Below are 26,128 nucleotides of genomic sequence, written 5' to 3' on the forward strand. Positions count from 1 at the left end.
TTATCATTCAGAGAAACAATCATGTAAGATTTTCAGCCCTCGTAGTTACGGAAGACATATGATATATTTACTTGCATTGACTTTTTTTTTTCTCGTTCGTATTGCTTGTTGATACGTACTACTAAACCAATCCCAGGTGATAAAATGATGACATCGTCTGAATTAAATACAACTTATGTCAATAATTACCCATGTGTATTACAAATATTTGTCACACTAAACTGTTTATATGGTTGGGGAAAGCGTACCACAGTGTTGTTGGAACCTGGGAATTCGTTTAGTTAGGTGTTTTTTTTTTACCCTTAAAAAAATATTGTTCCGTTCGAAGTTAACAAAAGTTAAATTACTTTGCAATTACAGGATTAACATATCTTGTATTTTAGTGCAGGCTTCTTTTTATTTCATTAGAATTTCTCATTTCTTCATTGAAATCCTCAATATAGGTTAATATTAGTACTACTAGAATTCTATACATATTTTACATTCCCTAGGTAACATCATTCTTACCGCCCAGAAGGATTTATGCTACCACAGTGCTGTCCATGAAACTTTCTCAAACTGGACATACGCAGGACATTGATAGTCGTGAACAGTGCTTCATCTCTGGCAACAACGTCTAATTCCATCAATGGCAACAGGGTCAGCCGTCAATGTTTTTCTTCCAGCCGGCAACACTACTATACTGAATTCTGATCATTTTAAATTTCCAGTGGGAGGGATTTCCCAAGTCTGTAACATCAGAGACACCAGTTCCCATCAATTAACTACTGTATCATCACCTGGACAGGTGCTAGTTATACTCTGCTAGCATCATTTTAATTTATAGCTATGGTGGTTTAACCTTAGTGTTGCTAGATATAGCAATTCACATGTAATGTATTATCTTACAGATATGGTATGTTTCATGATGGAACACGCTGATTGTCCACAGGATTTATTTATACTTCATATAGTGCAACCACGCATGCTTCCAATGCTTAACTTCTCATCGAATAATTTTATAAGCCAATTCTAAAGTTTTATTTTTGTATATGTACATTCAAATGTATATATATAACATTATGACTTCGTTACATGTGCATCGTATCGCTGCATGTGTACAATTTGGTGTACATTTAATTTTATTTACCTCATTAGGTTAACTAATTATGTATGTATATACATGTATGCATTTAGGTATAATAGAATTGTCTTTTCATCAGTGTGAAACAGATATCTAGTATTTGTCTAGCTTCAGAATTGCGAGTTCAATTTTACATTGTAATTAAACCAGGCCACACCTTTCCAATGCCTTTGTCTAGACAACCCAAACTCGTATTGAATATTTGTGTGTAGGGTTTTCAATATATACTTCAACCCAATGTACATTGTTTGCGGAGCTCATGTTTATTAATGTATACATAGACATTCAACAAGTTCATATTTAAGAGCCACTGGAATAACAGTATTTGCTTGGTGCCATCTTTTTTTCTTTATCATTGAAAACTTCGTAAATGGAGTTGAAATCGGTTATTAGGTCCTAATTTGTGTGTCCAGATTGGCCAAATGTGGCGCTGGGCAGTTATATATGCCACATTCTTTTGTTTTGCTACAGTAGGTTGCCTAAAACGGAACCATATTGTTTTTAATATGGTGACATTTTGGCTTACCCAGAGTGTGACCTTGCATCTATTTTTTGTAATTTGTAGTTTTTTATTCTCATAGTTACTATGTTAACCTCAGTTTTAGTATTATTTTACAACCATTTCGATGTATTTATTGATCTTTGTTTTAGCTTGATTTTAATGTTTTATATGTAAAGTGCTTTAAGGTAATTGTCTTCAAAATTGCAATATAAATATACTGTGTTTATAATAATAATTTTGGACGACACATTCATGTTTTGGTCAATGCGATTTGTTTGCGACAGTGTGATACATTTTTTGAGTATTTGGTGCCATATATTGGTATGTCCAGAGCGGGACCAAATGTAATATCTTTATGTTTGTTTGGAACATCCTTCTGTTTGTTTGGAACATTCTTACGTTTATTTGGAACATCATTATATTTGTTTCAAACATCATTATGCTTGTTAGACGGTTTAGCTCATCTGAGCCAAAATGTGTCTGTTCTCTGTCGTCGTTGGCGTCGCCGGCGTCGTAAATTTTCCCATTTTCGACTTCATCTCAAGAACCACTGAACCAATTTCAATAAAGCTTGCCATAAGCATCTTTGGGTGAAGGGCTCTGACATCTTCTTCTCAAGAACCACTATGCCAGAAAAGCTGAACTTTACATGAAAGCTTCCTGACAAAGTACATATTCAAGTTTGTTCAAATCATGGCCCCCGGGGGTTGGATGGGGCCAACATAGGAGATCAAAATTTTACATTAAGATATATAGGAACTATCTTTAAAAATCTTCTCAAGAACCACCGAGCCAGAAAAACTTATATTCATATGAAAGCTTCCTGACATGATGCAGATTCAAGTTTGTTCAAATCATGGCCCCTGGGGTCTGACGGGGGCACAATAGGGGATCAAAGTTTTACATACAAATATATCAGAACAATATTTAAAAATCTTCTCAAGAACCACTGTGCATGAAAAGCTGATATTTACATGAAAGCTTTCTGACATATTTCAGATTCCAAATTGTTAAAATCATGGCCCCCAAGGATAAAATGATGTCACAAGGGGGGGGGGTCAGCTTTTTGCATACATATTTATAGGCGACATCTTTAAATATGAATCAAGGTGACTCAGGTGAGCGATATGGCCCTTGGGCCCCTTTTTCACTTTGAGTTGTTCGAAACTGGACCATACTTTTTTCAAGAGCTGTGCTATATTTCATTTCTATAAAATGTTCAGCAGTTAAGAAACTGTTCATTATGTTTATTAATCATCATAAACAGGTTAGAGGTTATCTGCTGTCTTTTTGGGCGGGGAGGGGGGGGGGGGTTCAGAAGTATGTGCTGCCTACCATGTTTATAAATCTGATACTATATATAGACCAGAAGTCGTGTACTGTTATCGGTTATTTCAACAATTTCATTATTAGGACATTGTTGACCTCCAACCTTAGTTTTTGGTTTATTGGTGACAGTTCAGGAGCTGTTGGTTGTCTTCGTATTTCTTATTAGCCATGATTTTGTATCCAGGTAAACAGGTCAAAATATGTTTGCTGTCTTACCTGGTTAGTTCGGTGTACATGTAATTTGTTTTGTTGGAGTCTTATCAGTCAGTTTGATAGTCCTAATGTGGGTGACTACTTTGCTGGACACAGTAGTGTACCTGGTTAATTATATATATTGCGTCAAAAACCGTTTGTTTAGCTATTTTCAGTCTCTTCACGGGTCAATTACAAGCACTACAAATCGCCTTTAGTTGGTGGATCTCATTTGAATGTGGTCTTTGTGTGGTTGTTACCAAATTTTTGTTAAGACGGATAACTATTTTGTGTCATTTTTAAATATTTTGATCCCTATTATCGATATTTTATATCCTCCATTGTTAGGGGTAAGCTTGTATTGTATAATGCCAAATTTATATGTCAAATGCTTAATAGTCTCCTGGCTTCTTATATATGCTCGATGAGTTGTGTTTGAAATAACATGTAACGGAAAATATTTCTCTTTTAATAAAAAGTGCAATTTAATTACCTGTTATGCTTTTCTAAAGAGGCCGTGTGGTCTCTTCTGTGGGATTTTCTTTATTTCTATTTATATTATATTACATTAAAGTTAGATTAAAAATGACTATGAGATACAGAAATACATGCAATGCTGGATTTTTTTTATATTATACCAGAGACACATAATACTCTGCTTATGGTGACAAACAGGTGTGAATATTTGAATTTATACAGGTACAGAAATTCAAAGAATGCAATGGAAATGAGAAATGTGTGAAAAAAGTCAAATATCAAACAATCAGACAATAACCAGTCTTATAGCAGAATAACAAAATGTAGTAAGGTTAGATCACGATGGAGATAGAGGCGTATACGTATCCCTGTCATCAAGTGCATGACAAAAAACCTTTTTGTATAAGTATCAGACTAAATTGCATTGGCACGAAATTTCATGTTATGCATGATCGGACACATGTTTTCATCTGATAGAAAATGAGTGTACCACTAATTAAGTTAGTAAGGTTAGATCACGATGGAGAGAGAGGCGTATACTTATCCCTGTCCATCCATCTCGAGTGATCTTTATGTCAGTGCATATTGATTTATTTGTATGTTAGTGCATATTGGTGCATGTGTCAATCACTATACATTCTATAGAGAAATTAGTAATGTGCAATGGTGCAATTATTTTTCCTTTGATCTTAGCCACACTTTAAATCAGACATAAACCCTTGTTCTCTCACCAGAGGGTGTGTTACACAAGCTTGGTAGTGCTCGTAGCGCATGGAACTCTGGGTAGAGAATGAGAACCCTTTTGTCGGACATCCAACGTGCAATAACTATCAGGGGCGGAGTTTAGCTGTACAATAACTTCAACGGAGAAGCACTACAACTTCCAAACCATGAATATAGCTAGAAAAGAACAATGTTATATCATTAATCAATGATGAAAACATTGGAAATACAACACATAAATAAAATAAGCATTGCTGATGCCTACTATCAGCATACACAGTAGCGGATCCGGGATTTCCGGAAACAAGGGGGGCGTATTAGCCAATATACTCAACAGGTTTGCGTGCCAAATAAGGAGTTTTACTTGCATTGTTTCTGATTTCATGATACTTTATGCAAGGTTTGAATTGTTTCAACCCCATCATCTATATATGTCATGCAGTAATACCTCATAGATGTGTTGCCAAGAGGGATCTCAATCCGCCATATACACCTAAATACGTTCTGTATTCAAAATGCAATGATTCTCAACTGCAAAAAGTAAGTGTTGTAAGAAGCTAAAGTCTGCGATATACGCATTGTGCCAACTCCACCACCCGCGCTTTCCCCATTACCCATTACCATACATATTTAAGAAAACGTAAGGTCATTCACACCAATTTAAAAATATAAACAGGCAGTGTCACTAATCTCAATGACGAATCTGTTATCAACCCCAGACGTATGATGTCACATCGCGTGCAATTTTTGAATTGGTGTTATGAATATTCATGACAAAAGCTATTTACAATGCTTTCTGTATGGACTTTATTGTACAGATGGGCGTGACAGTCGAGTCGCCGATCCATACAATAAATTTCATACAGACAAAATGAAGCACCACGAATATAATTTGTTACATTTGATGTGTACGTGGATAGGTTTTTGGTAGGTAGTACATCAAGGTTTAGTTCTTAGTAGGTTGCTGTAACATATACATGCATTTTCGTTTGAGTATCTCTGGTAAGTTTACGAATGTGTGCAATTTTCTTATGATAGAGTCTTGTGGTTTTACGTGTTAAATCATTAATGGCTTATTGTTTGTAGTTAATAACATCATTAGGATCGTTATCAACTTTTATCATGTAAATGTTCATGCTTATTTTGTCCAAGCCACCTTTTCCGAACATTTGTATTATGACGGCATGCATCTATTCCCTCCTCGCAAAGATTATCAAGACGTCATGACGTCACAATAGACGTTTCTAAGATAAACAACTTTGTATTCATCATTTAAAATTTGTATTCACCTGGGGATGGATGTTAAAATCCAGAAAGCGCTAGTGATTTAAATATATTTTGGAACTGTATATTTTCTTGCTTTTTTATTGAATTATATATATATATATATATATATATATATATATATATATATATATATATTGAAAACTTCGTAACTAATAACACATCCAAATCTTTGTTTTCAACACAAATAACAAACTCTCTATAATGCTATAATGAGCTTCTGTCAAGGTGCATAACTTTATATTTTGTTAAATCTCCTAAACATATTAGACTGTATATTTTGATCATGTAAAGTAAAAATAAAAAATGGGCGCGGGGGGGGTGTCATTAATTGGTCCCTTTAAGAGGATCATAAAAATACGTTTTGTTTTGTTATGCAGGACACTTAAGGTGACGAATGAACTCGGTATGATAATGAGATCATCATGAGCTGATACGTCATGACAGTTGCTCCGCCTTGATCAATCCATATTTGGATACATATACACAAACTCTATTTTTAGGAAAAAAATTATCGGAATATTGTCTTTATTCTACTCTTAAAATAAGTAAATTTCCCCTGATTTGACAACACATCAGAAGACATTATGAAGAGAAATACCCCGGTGAAGTTTGTCGTATGGCTGGAATCAGCGTCTGAAATGCGCTTACTACGCACATGGCAAGACGACGTTCAGAAGATGTCAGCTGTACAACTTTGAAATCGGAAAAATCAAGGTAAATTCTTGTAATTGAAATAATGATGTATGAATACCTGAAACCAAAGTTGTTAATAATGAAATTAGACAACATTTACGGTGTTTTATACATTGACACAATACTTTAGAGGTAGTATATACAGTACAGTTTTTTGTTTACATACTGCACACGTCACACGTAGCCGATGTGTATAGGTCCCTAGCTAGCATTAGGTACACACATGCAAGACAGACCTATATGTTAGAGAACTGATTCTCAAATGGTACCCGTTGTTTCTTATTTATATAAACATGAGTACAGGAAGGTACTAGTAAAATCCAAAGTCACCTGAAATATGGACATCACAAGTACTTACCCCCCCCCCCCCCCCCCCCCCCACCCCACCCCCCACCCACACTCTTTCTTTTGATTTCTCTAAAGCTTACAACAAGCGTGAAACGATTACAGTACTTAAATCGAAAGAGACCTGCGATAGACAGGGAATCAACACACTTCATATAAATGTATCGCCACAAAAGGTATTTTCAAAAGGGGGGGGGGGGTAGCATCATTCCCTCTGAATGTCGTTAAAATACATTTGGAATTTTTATATTCCAGGCCTCTTCCCAAAGACAGATGTTGCTTGGACCTAAACATTTTATATACATCTGTACGTGAATGAAAACAGATAACCTGATATACAGAAATTGCTCGTTAGGAAAGATTGAAATATTTTTGGGCGAGAAGAGGGTCGTTAACGGTCTGCACTAAACGCTAGGTATGATCTGCAGGTTTTGATTTTGTTTTTGGCATCATTTGTTTTATCCTGGGGTTAGTTTAAACAAGGACTAGTTTAATGACTTACGAACACGTTGGAATAAAATGAAATGAATATTTTTCTAACTTCGGAAATACAGGGATAAGATGTATAAATTGTATCGCCAGAGAATATTCATTCTTCAACTTTATTTATTCATTGCTCTGTTAAATTCATTGAAAAAGTCGCGTCTACATAGCTAGTTTTGTACATTTAATCTGGGTGCCGTTAAAACAGGTGTGCAATTTGTATTCCAGGCCTCTTTTCAAAGACATATCTTGAATAAACCTATACATTTTTACATACGTGTATGGCAAGAGATAAATTTATTTTAAAAAATATCCTAAAATTGGAACATATTCTCAGGCGGGAGGATGGATGCATCTAGACATAGAATTAGTCGAGAAGAATCTGTCACTTTGAAGGGAAAATACCAAACAAAAGGAAACAATTGAAATATGATTGAAATAGATTGAGAAATAAATCATCGCCGATTTTCACACCTTCTGTACGAATGTTAATTTCAAGTACACGGATTAACTGACCTCTATTGTGGTAAAAAAGGACCTGGACATTTGCGTAGAATATACAAGATATACACAGGTAGATCTTTGCATTATGCAGACAGATCCAATCAACAATTTTGATGAAAATATTGTTTTATTTAAAAAGAGAAACTTGATCATACAAATGTAACAAGATAAATAAATTATCCCTATACAGAAATAAAATAAAATATAGCAAGGGTAGATATATACATGTCTCTGCACTTGGTAGAAACTACCAAGGGTGAGAAAATTGTATCGGATCTTGCTCTGCTTAGTAGTTTTATGATAAACTGTTTTCTTTCGATTATTTGCAGATGTTCACTGTCATATTCCCAAGAATGTTCATCTACCCTATATCCCATGCCGAAATGACTTGCATGATCTGCACGGTTCTATGGGCGTGGCTTGTTTCTGCACGGAACGATTCTTGAACGGAACGATTCTTGAACGGAACGATTCTTGAACGGAACGATTCTTGAATGAAACGATTTGCACGGAACGGTGAATGGTTTGTACGGAAAAGTGAACGATTTGTACGAAACGTTGAACGGTCTGCACGGAACGGTGAACGGTTTGCACCAAACGAAAAAAAAACCGCTTTGGAGGTGTAGTAGCACGCCTCGGGGTCTGTAAGGTTTATGATTTAATCTTCGATTCCAACATTCTCCATCCTTTGATTGATTGAATATTGTTTAACGTCCTTCTTTGAGAATACTTCACTCAAATGGAGACGTCACCGCTGCCGGTGAAGGGCTGCACAATTGAGGCCTATGTTCGGCGTTTATGGCCATTGAACAGTGAGGGATATTTATTGTGCCACATCTGCTGCGACACGGGCCTCGGTTTTTGCGGTCTCATTCGAAGGACCGCCCCATTTAGTCGCCTCTTACGACAAGCAAGGGGGTGCTGAGGACCTATTCTAACCAGGATCCCATTCTTTGATGAACGACCATTCTTTGATGAACAATCTGTATGGGATTTTGAAACATAAGTGTTAGCAATGAAAAGTTGGGGATAATGAAAAATGATTAATCACCTAATTACTAATGATTCAATTTATCTTATTTTTAAATTTCTAGTCATCTTATCACTTATGATTCGATAAATACAGAAGACTAGATGTAAAAAAAAATCTGTTTTTATATACTTAATACGGGATTTTGATATCCCTCTTATATTTTTCATACAAGCCGTCGCATTCTTGCTTTTCATATCTAACCCATCGTCTGGCATAATACTCACTATGATTTATAATTAAAAAAATGACATTCTGTAGCCAAATGAAAGATTGTAGTTTTTATATATGTTGCAATGCATATATTACAATATCAACCATTATATCTATTAAGTATACACATGCCGATCTACCATTGCCGCCATGGATGCAACATTTCGATTCGGCCCTTTAAAATCGAAAATCAGTAAACAAAATATGTATTAAATGCATCCGATTATGTTAAACACGCAATCAATTAATTTGTTTTCAAACAGTTTTAACTCCAAATATGCATACATAACAATTTAATTTAATAGTGATTATATTATTGACTATTTCCTTTCAAGTCATGCAGATGAAAAATTTAAAAAAAAGAACAAAACAAAAAAAATACTAACATGTTTATTTTCAATTTATAACACTAAAACTGATCAAACATGAATACATATTTTTATATTGGCATTACAAGTTGTATTGAATCTAGATTTATCTGGGCTGACTTTTTTTTTCAAACTGATCAAGGTAGAACTCCTTCTTCCGTATGATGTCGCCCACAGTTGATTTGCCAATTTTGAATTTCTCACCCAAGTCCCTATGAGAGATTTTAGGCTGAGATTCATGATGCTTTATAAGCTTGATCTTATCAAAAAGTGGTAAATCACGACGTTGACGCTTTGTTGGATGATATATGTTTGACATATGTATAGAAATTTGTAGACTAGCAGCATTTATGTAGAATTTTGGCTTGTGTTTCAATAAACAAAACAAACACATAGCCATTTGAATGCTGCAATTAATACACAAAGTTCGTACACAGTAGGTACTGCTCATTTTGATATGGGGATCTATGATCAATTATCGGTGGGGATCAAACTAGTCAGCTTGTACCTACGGGTAATTATTACGAGAAATAGTCTTCCTGCAATCATCCGATTTTAACTAAAAAAATTAAAACAGGATACATAAACAAAACACAGAGGCCTATCATTGGAATTCCTCTTATCTATAAAAACTATGTTTACGTCCATTGCTTATATCGTTAACAAATTTGTTTTGACGTTTTTGAAAAGTACAGTAGTAAATATATAATTTTAATTTTGATGTTTCTTAGAAGTTCTAAGTCTATGGAAATCCCTCAAAAAACATTTATCTTTTGAAAATTATCATTAACAGGCATGGGTTTGTTGTTTATTAACTACCGCTTATATCCATGGTGCAACAATGTGGCTTATTGATAGTATTCATTCAATATGTGCATATCTGTTTATAACATTTCGTACAGAATTTTAAAGGGTCACTGTGATTAGCCAAGCACCAGTTAACACCCTGGACAGCACAGGTAAACTATAGACCTTATATAAGCCACTTGTGTTTTTCACACCTCCGGTCGATAATTTCCCACCTGGCCAGTCGGTCAGTCATTTTTCACAGCTGGCCGGTCTTAATCACCCATCTGGCCAAAATGTTCTAGTCTTCAGATAGTGGCCGGTATTATAAAGGTAAATTACACATGTTTGCTAACAATTGTACTTTAAAAGTGGCCGATGTCCGGTTTTCAGGGGTGGCCGGTTTTATGAGACTTTTTTTGTAAGGAAATGTTCAGGTTTCTGCTGGGACCTTGAAAATAGACCGATATCCAGGCATAACCGGTTTTCTGAAGGACCGGTTTGGATAAGTTTCACTGTATATTGACCAGGAAAACTAAGTAACCCGTATTCAAAATTAATATGTAAAGGATGACCTACTAATTGGTATGAAACACGTTAGATATTATCTACAATTGGGGAAATGTTATCTCACTTTTCAACTTATGCATCCCAGAATCCAACAGAAAACCACGCATTACCCAATTTCAGATTTTCTAAGAGACCTACAGGTTCTTTAATCAGTTTCATAAACCTAAAGAGGAAAACCTTTATCAACAAAATAAACCATTTCAATGAGGATGAATTAAGACCACTATGCACCGTAAATGATATCGTTATGCATGTTAACGTTACATTATGCATATAACCCTAGATTGCATTATGTAAGCGTATCCTCGCATTACAAAATTCTAAAATCACCAAATTTACAGATCGTCCACAATGCACTGTATACCATACATTTATACATTTCAACATTATGATTTGCATTTAACCCTATGTTGCATTATGTAACCGTGTCCTTGCATTACAACTAACTAAATTCGCTAAATTTTACAGATCGTAAAACTATCATTTGCTGTGAAGTTTCTATATATCAATATTTGAAACGAAAAGCAGAAAAATGAATAGAGTAAAACAATATCAATCAAATATACATAGGCATAAACAAAATATATTCGATTCAACTTGATTTCAGGTTGATCAGCGTTCGTTATTTTCACCTTTCATATGTTATGAGACTTATTAATATTCCTTATCTTCGCCTTGTTTCAAACGTTCGAAAGTGTCAACTAGAGTTGCTCCCATCGGCTACGTACTTCAAATCGCTTGATTCGATCCTGATTTAGTGTATCGTCACGGTGATACCATTAGCTTTGGTTAATCGGTTTGCAGAGCAGTTTACTATTTAGGTGTAAATTCATCATCAAAGGAGCTCATTTGCAAATTTGATGCATATACATTATCTAATTACTGGGGAAGTGAACAAATCATCCAAATTTTTACAGCGTTTATATGACATAATGGGTGTTCCAGGGAGAATTACTTTGTACTGTTAAATCTCTATCAGGAGGAACCATTGTTTTTATTGATATATGTTATTTTTCGAAGGCAAGGGTTGCATTCGATCACAACCCCAAAAAGCAAGAGGCCCATCGGCCAAATCGCTCACCTGAGTCACCTTGGTCCATATCAGAATATTTTCCATATAAATTTGCATGTGAAACCGTAGTCCCTATTATGGCCCCAACACACCCTAGAGGCCATGGTTTTTGCAAATTTGAATATACACTATATCAGAACGCTTTCATGTAAATATGAACTTCTTTGGCCCAATGGTTCTTGAAAAGAAGATTTTTAAAGATTTTTCCTTTTTATTTGTATGTAAAACTTTGACCCCCTTGTAGCCCCATCCTACCCCCAGGGGTCATGATTTGAACAAACTTGAATATGCACTATGTCAACAAGCTTTCATGTAAATATCATCTTTTCTGGCACAGTGGTTCCTGAGAAGATTTTTAAAGATTTTTCCTATATATTTATATGTAAAACTTTGATCCCCTTGTGGCCCCATCCTACCTCCAGGGGGCATAATTTGAACAAACCTGAATCTGCACTATATCAGAAAGCTTTCATATAAATCTTAGCTTTTTTAGCTCGGTGGTTCTTGAGAAGAATATTTTTAAAGATGTTTTCTTTATATTTGTATGTAAAACTTTGAACCCCTATTTTGGCCCCATTCGACCCCCGGGGGCCACGATTTTAACAAACATGAATATGCACTATCTCAGGAAGCCTTCATAAAAATCTTAGCTTTTCTGACTCAGCGGTTCTTGAGAAGATTTGTAAAGATTGTTTCTACATATTTGTATGTAAAACTTTGACCCCCCCCCCCCTTGTGGCCCCACCCTACCCACAGGGGCCATGCTTTGAACAAACTTGAATATGCACTATGTCAGAACGCTTTCATGTAAATATCAGCTTTTCTGGCTCAGTGGTTCTTGATGAGAACATTTTTAAAGATTTTTCCTATATATGTGTATGTAAAACTTTGATACTCCTTGTGGCCCCATCCTACCCCACCCCCACCCCCGGTGGGGGGAGGGGCCATTATTTTAACAAAATTGAATCTGTATTTCATAAGGAAGTTGTCATATAAATCTCAGCTTTTCTGGCTTAGTGATTCCTGAGAAGATTTTTGAAGATTTTCCTATATATTTGTATATAAAACTTTGAGCCCCCTTGTGGCCCCATCCGACCCCTGGGGGCCATGATTTTAACAAATTTGAATCTGCACTATGTCAGAAACCTTTTATGTAAATATTAGCTTTTCTGGCTCAGTGGTTCTTGAGGAGAAGATTTTTAAAGATTGTTCCTATATATTTGTATTTAAAACTTTGATCTCCTGCTGTGGCCCCATCCGAGCCCTAGGGCCCAGGATTTTAACAATTTAGAATCTACACTATATCAGGAAGCTTTCATATAAATATCAGCCTTTCTGGCCCAGTGTTTCTTGAGAAGATTTTAAAGAGAAGCTGTCAGTAACCATTGAGAATTTTCTTTAAAAAAGTGGAAAGTGCAAAAATCACAAATCTGAATGAAACTCTCACACTTTTGTGTATGGTGATAATCAATGTTAAAAAAGTGAAAATTACTGGAACCATGCATCTTGTTTCCATGGCAACGGAACGGACCCACAGTTAAATCATGATATATTGAGTTTTTAATCTTTTCACAAATATTTCTAATAAAACAATTTCCCAACAATGTACAGTGAATGCAAATTCAAGAAAGCACTTATACTATTGTACTTATGATTGAAAAAAATGAGTATTTTCTTGCTTATTCTTAAAAATAAGTCATATATGAAGGTAAAAAAGAGCTTTCATGACTTCTTTTCAGACACCATTTTCTCTGAATCGCAGCAGGGCTAACATTAATTCTACACGCCGTTTTTAAGACAGTTATTTATACTACCAATATAGTAAATAAAAAGTTACACAATGTACTCTTTTTTGTAAAATCCCTCAAAACTCTACACTAGGGCTTACTATTTTAGACAATCATTACCCCCCTTGATGTGAACTCTCTAGAATTAAAGGAAAAAATGAATGAAAATCACTTTGCAGACAACATCAACCATTCTGGATGGTCAGTAAGGAATTCATTTAACGTGAAACTTGAAAGGTGATGTAGAGATTAGCCTATTTTCTGTAAATCAAATTTGATATGTTAGTTAATAGTAAAGTTAAAATCCATGTAATCATTCCAAATTCATACAAACTGTTTCAATGACAGATAGATGTAGTAAATTAATAGTAAACACCGGTAAATAAGATTCCAAGTATGTCTAGTGTAAAACACTTGTTTCTCTTTAAAAAAAAAAATATCTAAATCATTTTCTATACTCAATCAGTATCAATGCTGACGTCACACTTTCACCTCATATTGCGTCATACTCAACATGCATTGTGACGCATTTTTTGTGTATTCAAAGTATTTCAATCTCACTGAAATAATTTATCTTCTATCAAATGGTCAATGTAATATATATTATGCAATTCATATTTCAAAATAGTGTATACGTAACGATGTGGATTGTTGTTCTGATGAGAAGGGGGAGGGGGGGGGGTATTTTGTAGGTAGATCCCCCAACAGATATCCCATTCCTATAGCATTACTCTATGAGTATAGCACACACGTTTTCCAATTACAAATTCTGTAATGCATGTATTTTAGACCACATCCATATATTAAATGTAATAAAACAATACACTTCATAGATATTTCGATATAGAAATATTTGAGGTCTACTTATTCCAACATCCTACATGTAGGCCTATACATGTATCAAAAAATCAATTTCTCTATTTTCAGTGAGTATTCGTTTTCGATATCATAATCAATGTTTCCTAAATTATACTCTTAAAACCAGGGACGTAGAACCAAGATGGCGGCGGGGAGGGGAATGTGTCCTATTTTTGATAAGTTACGTTTTTCTTTGTTTTTACTTATTATAGGCCTAATTGTGTCAGAAACTCTCAAATTTAGACCAATGACTGTAAATGTGTTAATCTCCCGAAGACCCCTAATGTCGGCTTCAAATGAATTTAGAAAACCAGAAAACGACATAAATCCTAGATATCATGTTACGAAGATTGCACAATTTGACTTCTAACATGCTGCCTAATGTGATATAATTGCATCTAGTAATAATTGTTTAATAAACAATTGCACCTTTCATATTTGGTTAAATTAACACATCAATTCAGTGTCCGGGGGTCCGTGTTTGACCAACTATCTAAAATTGCTTACGAGATTTAGGAGATTGATCACTGTTCGATGTTCGTTATCTTCACCTTTCATTTTCGTTTGGGGTACCTTAATAACGAAGTTATTGTCTCTGAGTTTTCTCTCTTGGATTTATAAATAGGATTGCAGGACGCACATATTTTTCATACAGAATCTACTAAACCCAAAAATATTCAAGTTTTTCATGACTGTTTATTAGTCTACAAATTATGTATAATGAATTATGAATTATGATAGGGTATAACCTAATTAATTGGAGGATGTATCAAAAATCGTCTGTTTTGAGAATTATGATTTTTTTATACCTCAGATTCATTCAGGATTAATTGTTCAAAGAAATAAACACAATCTTAGATGAACCTTCATGGGTTTGCGCTGCTATATCTGCTGTTACCTACATGTTTTATTTTTGCCGGTCCGCTGTCGAAAGAAACCGACGCGGAACATTCAGATTCTTAAATTAAATATCATAAATTCTATAAATATTTTATCCGAACCTATTGACAGTATTGTTTCCAAATTGTCTTTTTGATGTGGTTTAAAGCGTGCATAATAGCCTAAATCTAACACGTGGTTTTGAATCATGTGCGTGTACATAGGGATATATATCTTTACGTATGGCGCTAGGCCTACGTAACGTCAAATCTTTGTGACGTTATTTCTTTGTTCTCTTGAATATGCCATAAGGACCTTTTGTCATGGGCGCAATCATATATAAACTATGATATATATAAACCACAGCAATATGTGATTTAAAAAAAAATACACGGGTTCGTTTTAGTAGATAAAGATATATACAAGTACAAATTAAATCTAAATGCAGTTTAGGTCAACTGATTAAATATGAAGGTCATTGGTTAATGTATGTGACCTTGATATTGTAGGACAAGGTCATTTACAAGGTTCAATATAATTTAGCATGTCCTTAGAAAGTAATTGATGTACCCAGAAGGCAAATGTTCTTGACCTAAATTAGATCATTAGCCTAGTAATTTAATAGATATTCGAAAATGTAGCTGAACATGAAAAAAATGGTATCTTTGGTAAGGTCAGTAACAAACAAGTATAAGTTGTTTAACGGATTTTATTTTTTTTAATAAAAATATAACATTTGTTATTTCTTTCTATATGAAAGACCTTGAATGATTGTGTCGCGTTTCTGAAAAAAGTTATCTCAAACATATATTGTCTTTTTGAATTTTTGACTGTATACAATGCAAGGTATGTTGGTTGCCATGGAAACCATTTTTTGCTGAGATATTTAAATTTCTTATTTCAACAAAATTTTATGTAAGCCTTTTTCATTTACCTTAAACTAAAAAAAATATGCATCTTATTATCTTAATTGTATTTATTTTGGACTTTAAAGAGGTATATTTCACTATTCTTTCAAGGACTTTGTCCTTGTTACCATGGTAACAGCAAAATGATCAATAACTCTGTGTTATTTGAGTTTAAGTGACTCACACATGCGTTTTGAATGATTTTATCAATAACGCTGCATAAAATTGTAGAATTTTTTAATATTTTTTTTTGCACTTTCCCAAAAATTCTTCATGATTACTGACAGCTTCTCTTAAAGATTTTTCCTATATATTTGTATGTAAAACTTTGATCCTCCTTGTGGTCCCATCCAACCCCCGGGGGCCATGATTTTAACAATTTAGAATCTGCACTACCTAATGAAGCTTATCTATAAATTCCATCTTTTCTGGCCCAGTGGTTCTTGAGAAGAAGCTTTTTAATGACCCTACTCTGTGTTTGCCTTCTCTTGATTATCTCCCCTTGGAAGGTGACATGGCCCTATATTTTAGCAATTTAGAATCCCCTTTACCTAAGGATGCTCTGTGCCCACTTTGGTTGAAATTGGCACATTGGGTTTTGAGAAGAAGTAAAACATGTTAAAAGTTTTCAGAGCGACAGACGGAGGGACAGACGGACTGACGGACGGACGCCGCAATAAGGGTGATCAGAAAAGCTCACTTGAGTTTTTAGCTCATGTGAGCTAAAAACAAGGGGAAAATTTGTGTTTTCGTATCAGTTTTCACCGTCAGCACATTTTCGAATGGTTTCGCTTTAAATGAATACTTGAAAAACAATATGATTGTGAGCACCATTACGATCCAAAGATTGGAAAATATTAATGGATTTAATGCATGTTTTGGTTATTAATGTTGAAATATTTCCCTTTGTATACAATTATATCTAAGATATGTACACTTTACTTTGAAATCATATGTGTGAATTTCAGTACTGGATGATGAACATTGGCTTTAGTGAAGATGTCCTTGATCACAGTCCCATGAATGATAATAAACCCATCCTCACTCTTTCGTTTAGAATTGTATTGATGATTTGGTGCATGCAGAGTGAGAACGCTGAAAGTGTATAGTACATCCAACGGGTAGTTTTAATTCCAAAGTATCGATTCGTAGAATTAATGAAAGGATAAGACAAGGAACATTATCAATCTCATATCTTCTATATTCTATACAGAATACAGAGTTGGACAAACACAGATACCTGGGTATATCAGAGGTTGGATCAAGTGCCTAGGAGATGTAAACATCACGTGTCGACCGGTAACACCCGCTGTGAGCCCTGTGTGTTTTGATCAGGCAAACAGAGTAATCCGTAGTCAAAATCAATGTGTCAAGAACACCATATCAATCGATTACTTACTATTGGGTATTGAACATTTTGAAACAATATGCTTATCAGTCAACGTGTTTACATAATATGGTTACAAACTATAATCCTGGTCTTTCTGTTCATCAGTTGTCTTAGCTTTGTTCACAATCTTGCAAGTGCTGGTATCGAATGTTGGTAACATCCTTGGATAGGTGATTTGTAATAGTAGGGCATATTATTCGTGTTGTGGGATCGATAAGGTTTCATGGCGACTACTAGTTTGTCAAAGTTGCGAATAAATAATATTTTGAATGTATTTGTTGAAATTCTTGCAACTTGTATGGAAATCCTCAGTTTAAAACCCCAAAAAGCTTGAAAATGTTGCTATCCGTCTAAAGTACGATGTGGAATAATAATTATATTAAACTATTGAATAAATCTAAATGAACGTATTTCTACGATTCAATAAAAAATATCGATCACTACAATTGAGTTAACCCTAAATTTGTCTGAATGTATTCAAATACCTCTGGTACCCTTCACGGATTGTATTCCTTTCATATTTGTTTGTACATAATATTTTAAACACACAAACGCTCGGAACACAACACTCGTCGCAAATAGATGAATAACTTCCGCGTACTACAGTCTAAGTGCATACATCTGGAAATGTCCATGACCATACTATCAGCCAATTTAGTTTAATGTGATCTATGAACACACGAATTCACTATCCAAGAGAGTATTTCCGTCTGCAACAATTTTAAAATAACAGCCAGTTCAACATTATATATGGTACTTTCTACTTGATGAAATTCTCAAATTAAAATTTTAAACCAAACTTACATGCTTAATGAGTTGACTCTCCTACTTCATTTGCTAATTCATGCAAAGATCAACTATTAGCAAAATATTTCAATTCCTAACAAATAAACAGTGCCGATATAATGCATTCTACAATGGAAATACAGACATAATACTACGTGCCTATGTTCGTGTGTATGTCAATAAGTATATGTATCTGTCTATTTAATCAATCCTTCCTATTTTATCATAGAAATTAAATTGAAACATGTGTATACTACAATAGTTTATTCGATATTTGTAACATTTCTTTTTTGATAAAGTGTTACCAAATTTCACAGAGGCTAAGTCCGTTCTGGGCACGTACTATGCGGTAACCTTACAATTGAAAGCGGTCTAACTCTTACCCAGGTAAAGAAAAACCTACCCAATCGCTTCAACTGCCTAAACAATCAGAAAATATGCACAATATGCGTAATTTGGCGGTCTCCCTGCATATATTAGACCTATTGTTATAACTACCTACTTGCCCCAACAGCATGTTCTTAAAACAACAGTGATATAGTTATATTTCTCTCGATTCCACCTGTTTAATTTTACTGGGACAGTTATCGGTCCAGGTTAACTGGTTGTTTCTTGCCTATGACAGCAGCGAGACTCATACTATTGTGGAAGATTTCGGACCTATCAATCAAGCATTTCAAATATACGTTACTTACTTCCTCATACTTTTATAATATCTCTGTGTCCGTTGTATCCTGGTCGTTTATTGTATAAAAGGTAAACTCCTTACTCTATCTGCTACTAAACACCCGAAATAAATATACCTTAAAAAAATTGAAAACGGGTAAATCTAATCTAAATGAAATAAAATAGACAAAATAGAATTAAGAAACCCAAAACATAATGTTCAAGTTCCTTCTCTAGGTCCAATATTACAAGAATAATGTTTTGATCAATTGTAAGTTTATTTGAGATTAAGTACAGTACCAACCAGACCGAACCTCACACCCAAGCAGTCCCAGAAAGCCGTCCCTGGTACTGCTCTGGGACTGCCCTGGGATTGCTCTGGGACTGCCCTGGGACTGCTCTAGAAAGCAGTCCCAGCGGTCACAGCAGTCCCCGGGACTGCTTTCTAGGACTACTTTGTTCAGCCAAGCGTGAATGAATCACGTGATGTTATGATTGACAAGAAACCCCCGTCACTGTGTGTTCAGAATATACACAAATCACTTCAGTAGTTTTGTTTTTCCACCGCTTACTGACGCACTTTCGCTAGACAACTCGAGAAAATAATGGATGGAAATAAAATAACAAGAATATATCCCTACATGTGGCGGCTGGTAATTCTGATGAAAGATAATGGACTGAACAATTCCCAAATACGCGAATCCATAAACAGAGAACATAATGATATTGTATTCAGACAAGGGAAGTCTATTCGGGAACAAGTACTTTACAAACACTGTACCTTTGATTTCAGGTTACAACAACATGTGCATATACACTTTGATTGGAATCTTCGTAAGTATTTAAATATGTCTAAATTTTACAATGCTGACAATAATTAGTCGATATCTAACCAATCAATACATTTACAAATCAAAAATACGTGGACACGTAAGTGGAAAGCAGTTTTTGCTACTTTGGTATAAACGATAAGTGAAAAAATCATTTAGGCGTCTTTAAACACATTTATTTCAATAACCTATTCAAGAAATAAATATAACTATGCTACATAATTTCCCGAACCCAAGATACACTTCACATGTATTAAATATGAAAAAAAAAAATAATGAATAACAGCAACAAAATTGCCTGGGACGCCAATTGATTTTACGTTCTGAAATTGTGGTTATCAGACTTATAAACTCTGCATGTATCTTTTTTTCACTCGTATTCATAAACTATCATTTTGTTATAAATTCATGAAAAAAGTGTCAAACAGGTATTTTAAATATGTGCTGTTTTCATGTATAATGTATTGTTTTTTCTCTCTAATTACATTGTAAGTCATTTGTCTTCGATTTCAACTACCGTATTGACGCTCTCCAGCGATTATCGACAATGTTTATTGATAATCTCACTGTCGGCTTAGCTCCTTCAACTAGTTATTTCAACCCCGCCTACTGGAACTGCTGGGGCTGCTGGGACTGCTTTTCGGTTTGTTTACTGGGACTGGTGCGGGATTGCCCTGGGAATGGGAGTCAGCAGTCCCAGAAAGCAGTCCACGGGACTGCTCTGAGACTGTTTTCTGTCAGGTTGGGTCTGGTTGGTACTGTATACCGTGACTTTCATTAAAATGGTAGTTGATGCTGCCGAGGAATTGAGTCGTGTAACGTCTACACGAAGAGCACTATGAACGTATGAGGAAGTAAGCAGCGGACATCTGATGTGAGATTTTAATTGATACGTCAGAAATCCTCCACACTAGTCTGAGTTTCGCTGCTGTCATAGATAAGAAATCACCAGTGACCTGGACCTGGACCGGTGCAAATCCTTGTAAAAATAGATAGGTAAAATGGAGAGAACGATGATGTATAAATATGTTAATCTAAGACATGTTGACATTTGGCACGCAAATCGTTTAAAAAAATAATATATTCACAGAAATCGGCAAATTAGGCACATTGCATCTAGTGTTTGAATTTTAGGCATTTGAAGAGAGTGAGACGGGTTTTTTTTTATCTGGATCAGTGTTAGACCTCTTTCTATATGCTATCACAACGTTCGGGCCCAGAGTTGATCTGGCCCCTTTTCCTTGATACAATGAAACATGTAATTAACTTAATACTTTGTGAAATCTGGACGAATTCAAAGGATTTTTTTTCTGAAAGAAAGTAAACTGCAGAAAAAACATTGATAGATTAACAAACATATATTCAAAATAATTCCGGGAGGCTGGGCTGATTCTGATCTCATACTTTTCGACGATCAATATCTACCGCTATATAAGTGATCATAGGTCACAGACCCAGATATTGTTTGGGAAATCCTCATTATTGTTCCTAGTCTATAGAAATATGCGTGTGTTCTCACGGAATCAAATTGCCTGTGCAAGGCATTTGCGTTACAAGCAGGAACTATTCAGCTCTTGCACTAACAAGGAAGAATTGTTGAATAGATATACTTTTATGAGAGTAGAGTTAACAACGTTTTTCATCACATAGGAACGTTGCAGCTGGTGATATGGGCGTTGGTAGTGATATCTGTATTTACAGCCAAGGAACGAACACCTGTTCCGACCAGTGTAACTGTGGCAAAACATATCCCTCTGATGGGACTGACGTAATTTGTAGAAATAGAGATCCGACCAGAGTACCGACTAATATTCCCACGGACACTTGTTATCTGTAAATTATTTGAAGCATGTTAGAAAGTATAGCAGACGTGGGAAACTTTAAATAAGTGTTATATAACTATAAATCTATGTAAACAGCTGTAGTGTATTATAGAAATTGATGTCATTAAGTGAAGATCAACACTAAACAAATAATGGGGAGAAAACGCGCCTAGTATTCCAAGTCACGCATTTTTAATCAACAAACTATAATAGAATCCGTTTATTTTCTTTCATGAGTTCTATCAATTAACGATGTATCTATTTTACTCCTATGTGTCATTTTTATGTTCATTTAAGAAATGAATTTGACATGAAGGCGTGAGACGTCGCAGTTCTTATCCTAATGTATGTTATTTATTTCGTTCTTACATTTACATTCTCCTTGCACATCTTTATAACATCACAGGCGTAGTATATTCATCAAGTAGATATGCAGTCATAACCACATTTGTTTTTACAACTATAGGGCGTTCCTTCCATATCATTCGAATTTGTAAAGGTACGAAATTTAACAAACCTGGAAATGTAAATATTGCAACATTAAAAGAATGATCACGATTACTAACTTCTTTGTAAAATGAACATGTTTATCAAATACATAAGACCTCTTGTATTGCAAGTTTTAAAACTTCGGTAAAATTGGAGTCTAAATAGTTATGCAATGAAATCATCATCGTCAAAAAAGCGAAATCAAAATATTTCAATATACCGTCCTTTTTATATCATCAAGCCACACCTCATTCACCGCAAAACTATTGAGTTGTAGCATGAGAAAACAGTAAACATCGTTGAAACTAAAATGACTTCCTTCACGAATAGATGAACATCAAATAGCTTGTATTCTTAAGAGGCTGTCTACGATAGAACCATGCAAAATCAAAAAATTATTATGGAAGGTGTTGTCAAATTTTCAGAGCTTTTTATGATATTTCAAAAGTATTTTACTAGTTATATCATATTTTGTGGCAAAATCGATGAGTACCCCCCGAACTAACACCTAATGGGCCGTTCTATTTTTAGCACAATATACACATCAATTTCATGCACAAATGCGGTAATTTCAGCAAGTCATTAAAATATCAAAAGCAGAATAATCACATCTAATTTCAGTTCTGCATAGTCTATTCGAACGGTATCTTTGAATTGGTGAACATAACTTTAGAATTCATTCTCCAGATTTAAGTCGTATAGTGTTTGAACTAGTAAGTTTATGTAACTTTCAAATTAAATGCTATTTTTAGTGAGTCAGAAAACCCCAAGAAACGCTTAAAATAAATAGTTTCATGGTTTAAAACACAGATTTATGCAGAAATTATCACTACTAAATGGGAATTTGGTTGCAAATAAATAGAAAGTAATTTATTTGGGGTATAAAATTCGGAAATTTTATCAAAAAATTATCTCCCTTTGTGGAACTCTCATGGGAAGAAGGTAGGGAAGAATGATTCATAAGGCAGATGACAACAACATGGAATGGGTGGAAAGTGATGGAAGATAAATTTATAGCCTTGGTGAAAATTTCAAAGAAAGAGGGAGTTTATTTACATCAGGATTGCAAGAAGTATACTTCAGCACACTTGAGATTTTTAAATGTCCATCAGAAATTGTGTGAATTCCAGAATCATTTTTCACTGCACTGCACAGCTGATGTGCATTAACTATGATCTAGACTTAACAGACATCATCATGCCTATGCCAATCATGGACATTGACATTTAATAAAGAACAACATATTGTCACCCATTACATGACAAATCTAATTCAGATGTGAAAGGGGGGGGGACTCCGTGACTCCAAAGTCGATAGATCTGCCGCATTGCTCAAGCTGCCATTGATTCTGGTAAGTTAATTTTTTTTATCTTCCTGCACTAACAGATACTGAAATATGCACTTATGCATAAATAATCATGGATGAAATTTTTAAAATTTTACTTCTATTTGAAAGATATCAATTTCCTCAATGCACAATTTTCTAGATTAAAATACATGCTGTTACAACATATTTAGGAAATACAATGAAATTTTAATATATGTGTTTGGTGTTTGCAGACAAGACAATACATTGAGAAACACAAAAGTTGTGTCCAGATTAAGACAGATGTAAAGAAAGAGTTGAAAGGTATGATGCAAACAAATGTCTGAATAAAATCCAATAGGAATTTAAGTGACACCTTCTAGGTTAACAACTAACATATAAGTTGATAGAATTATGGATGGAAACTGAATTAAGTCAAACAAATAAAGTACAAATTCAAGTCCAGGATTTTTCTGGAGAATGACTTATGTAAGAGCAATTTATATTGTAGTTTTTAGACATTTTTTAACTTTTAAAGAAAATGATAATAGAAATGATTGAAGGGAGGGAGTGTGCATTAATATTAATGTAACTGTAGTTTAACTACAAGCTTGTTTTTTGTTTTTGTTTTTTTTTGTTCTATAAACAGAAAATTTATTTAGCAGTGCATATTGGAATCAAGATAATTTTAAAAATCAATTTTGGAATAAAATCAAATGACAAGTCTATGGAGATATTTGTGAGATCTGTGATTAATTAATTGAAAATCTGAAAGAAGTAAGATTTTATTAATGATTCTGTTATTTACATTGTATCATGTTTATTGCACACTTAATATAAATGTAGGTTTAGGTAATGTGGAATGCTTCTAATCACTTTGAAACTTTCCTGTGATTTCGATAAATAAAATTTTGTTTTATGTAAGACAGCAAGTTCACATTATAGATGTAGCATATACCATATGTATATGTAGTATTGTATAAATATCTCTGCAGACAAATAAAAAAAATTGAAATTCAGAGTATATAAGATATTTGTTTTAATTAAAACCTTGCCTATAGTCAAGATCCCTACAGTAAACAGGCCAAATTAAAGAATATGTGTGGTTCCGGTTACCCGACCGTCCCTAAACTTTATTTTGACCATTTCCAAAATCAGTTACCGTATTTTGCCGAATATAATGCACACCTTTTTTCAAGATTGCATAGTATATACCACAATATATATAGGCTTTTGACCCGTTTTCCTTCAGCCAATATATAGATACCACTAAAATGTTAACTGTAAACACTTATTACAGGTCATCTAACATTAGACAGAAAGTGACTTAGAACTAAAGAGTGCTTACATAAACAATAGTGCAAATTTCAGGTTGCTTGAATATAATAAGCGATCACCCTCCTTATTTATGAAAAAGTTGAATAGATTTAAAAACTTGGAAGGGCTTGAAAACAGTACTCTAGTTGAAATATCATTTCCTACTTTCATGCTCAAAAACATAATTTTGGCAATTGCACCAATTTTTCCCCCCTGTAGAAGTTACTTTTTTTGCTAAAGTTTTTGACCTTGTGACCTTAAATTTGGAATTTGACCCAAATTTTAAAACTGGGTGAATGATAGGCTGTCATATTTCATATTAACAATCCTTGTAACAAGACCTCTCTTTTCGTATCAAATTTGTTTACCTTGTTTATTGTTCTTTGTTGCCATTAGTGTTTCACGTTTTGTGTTACTTTCAGTTTTATGCTTCAGGCAAGCCATGTTTATGCAACTTAACCCCGTGGTTAGACAACCCACCCCTTGTTTAGACAACTTGACCCATGAACTATTGTTTTTTATGTGAACACTAGAAAATGAAACACCATCTATAAATCAATTAATTATCAAATTTTTAATTTTATTACATCACAAAGAGTATACTCATTTCAGATAGAAAATTCTCACAATGAAATGAAAATCTTTATCTCGATCTCTAAATTCAAATTTAATGATTAAAAGAGGTGCATATGCATATTATTGTGCAATAAAAACAGTGAACAAATTGCAAGGAGGATTTTAATACCAAAGGATGAGTTGCTGAAATTGTAATTTATGGTTAAACGTGGCCATAAAACTTCTAAATATTATAAAAAACTTTTCTGGTTATTTAACGTTCAAAACACGTGTGATGCTAATATGTCTGGGTTTTCTATATGACCGGGGGGGGGGGGGGGTCCTGACAAGAGGCAAACTCATGCAATAATAAGAATTGTTTTGTTATTTTGCAGATGTGTTCTGAAGTAAGACAGCCGTACCCCTGCTTTCCAAGGAACCAAACAATTACTTTCCTTGTATTGGCATGGTGAAAAATGGGGAGTGTCCAGAAAATGACAAAGACCTTCAGAATGTCATCAGTGATATTGTTGCAATTGAATGTAGCCGATTATTATCCAATATATATTATCTATGACTGAACTCATAAGTGGTTAAGAAAAAATGTTTTGATTTTTTATTCAGGTTATTTAATCCTTTAGGTTGAAATAAATATCTACTGCTTGGAGGTTATTTTACATCTCTCAGGATTTTCTAGATGTCAGATTTCCTAAAACTCACACTAAACACCCCCCCCCCCATCCTTTATGGCCTTACTTACAATAAAACTACATATGCAGAGTGAATTTAAAACATGAGAGATATATCATATGTTGTAATTGCCTGCTGAATTTGATA

At 34.4% G+C, this 26,128-nt stretch overlaps 1 protein-coding gene and 1 long non-coding RNA gene across 2 annotated transcripts in view; both read left to right on the forward strand.

Moving 5' to 3' along the window:
• Nucleotides 1-26,128, forward strand: part of LOC125665416 (leucine-rich repeat-containing protein 15-like) — a 996,853-nt gene that overhangs the window by 415,334 nt on the left and 555,391 nt on the right. The window lies entirely within an intron of this gene.
• On the forward strand, nucleotides 23,398-25,834 carry LOC125666189 (uncharacterized). Its single transcript, XR_007366566.2, has 3 exons — nucleotides 23,398-23,464; nucleotides 23,674-23,743; nucleotides 25,687-25,834. It is a non-coding gene; the product is annotated as an uncharacterized LOC125666189 (long non-coding RNA).

This window comes from Ostrea edulis, chromosome 10 (genome assembly GCF_947568905.1).
Source record: "Ostrea edulis chromosome 10, xbOstEdul1.1, whole genome shotgun sequence".
Lineage (NCBI taxonomy): Eukaryota > Metazoa > Mollusca > Bivalvia > Ostreida > Ostreidae > Ostrea > Ostrea edulis.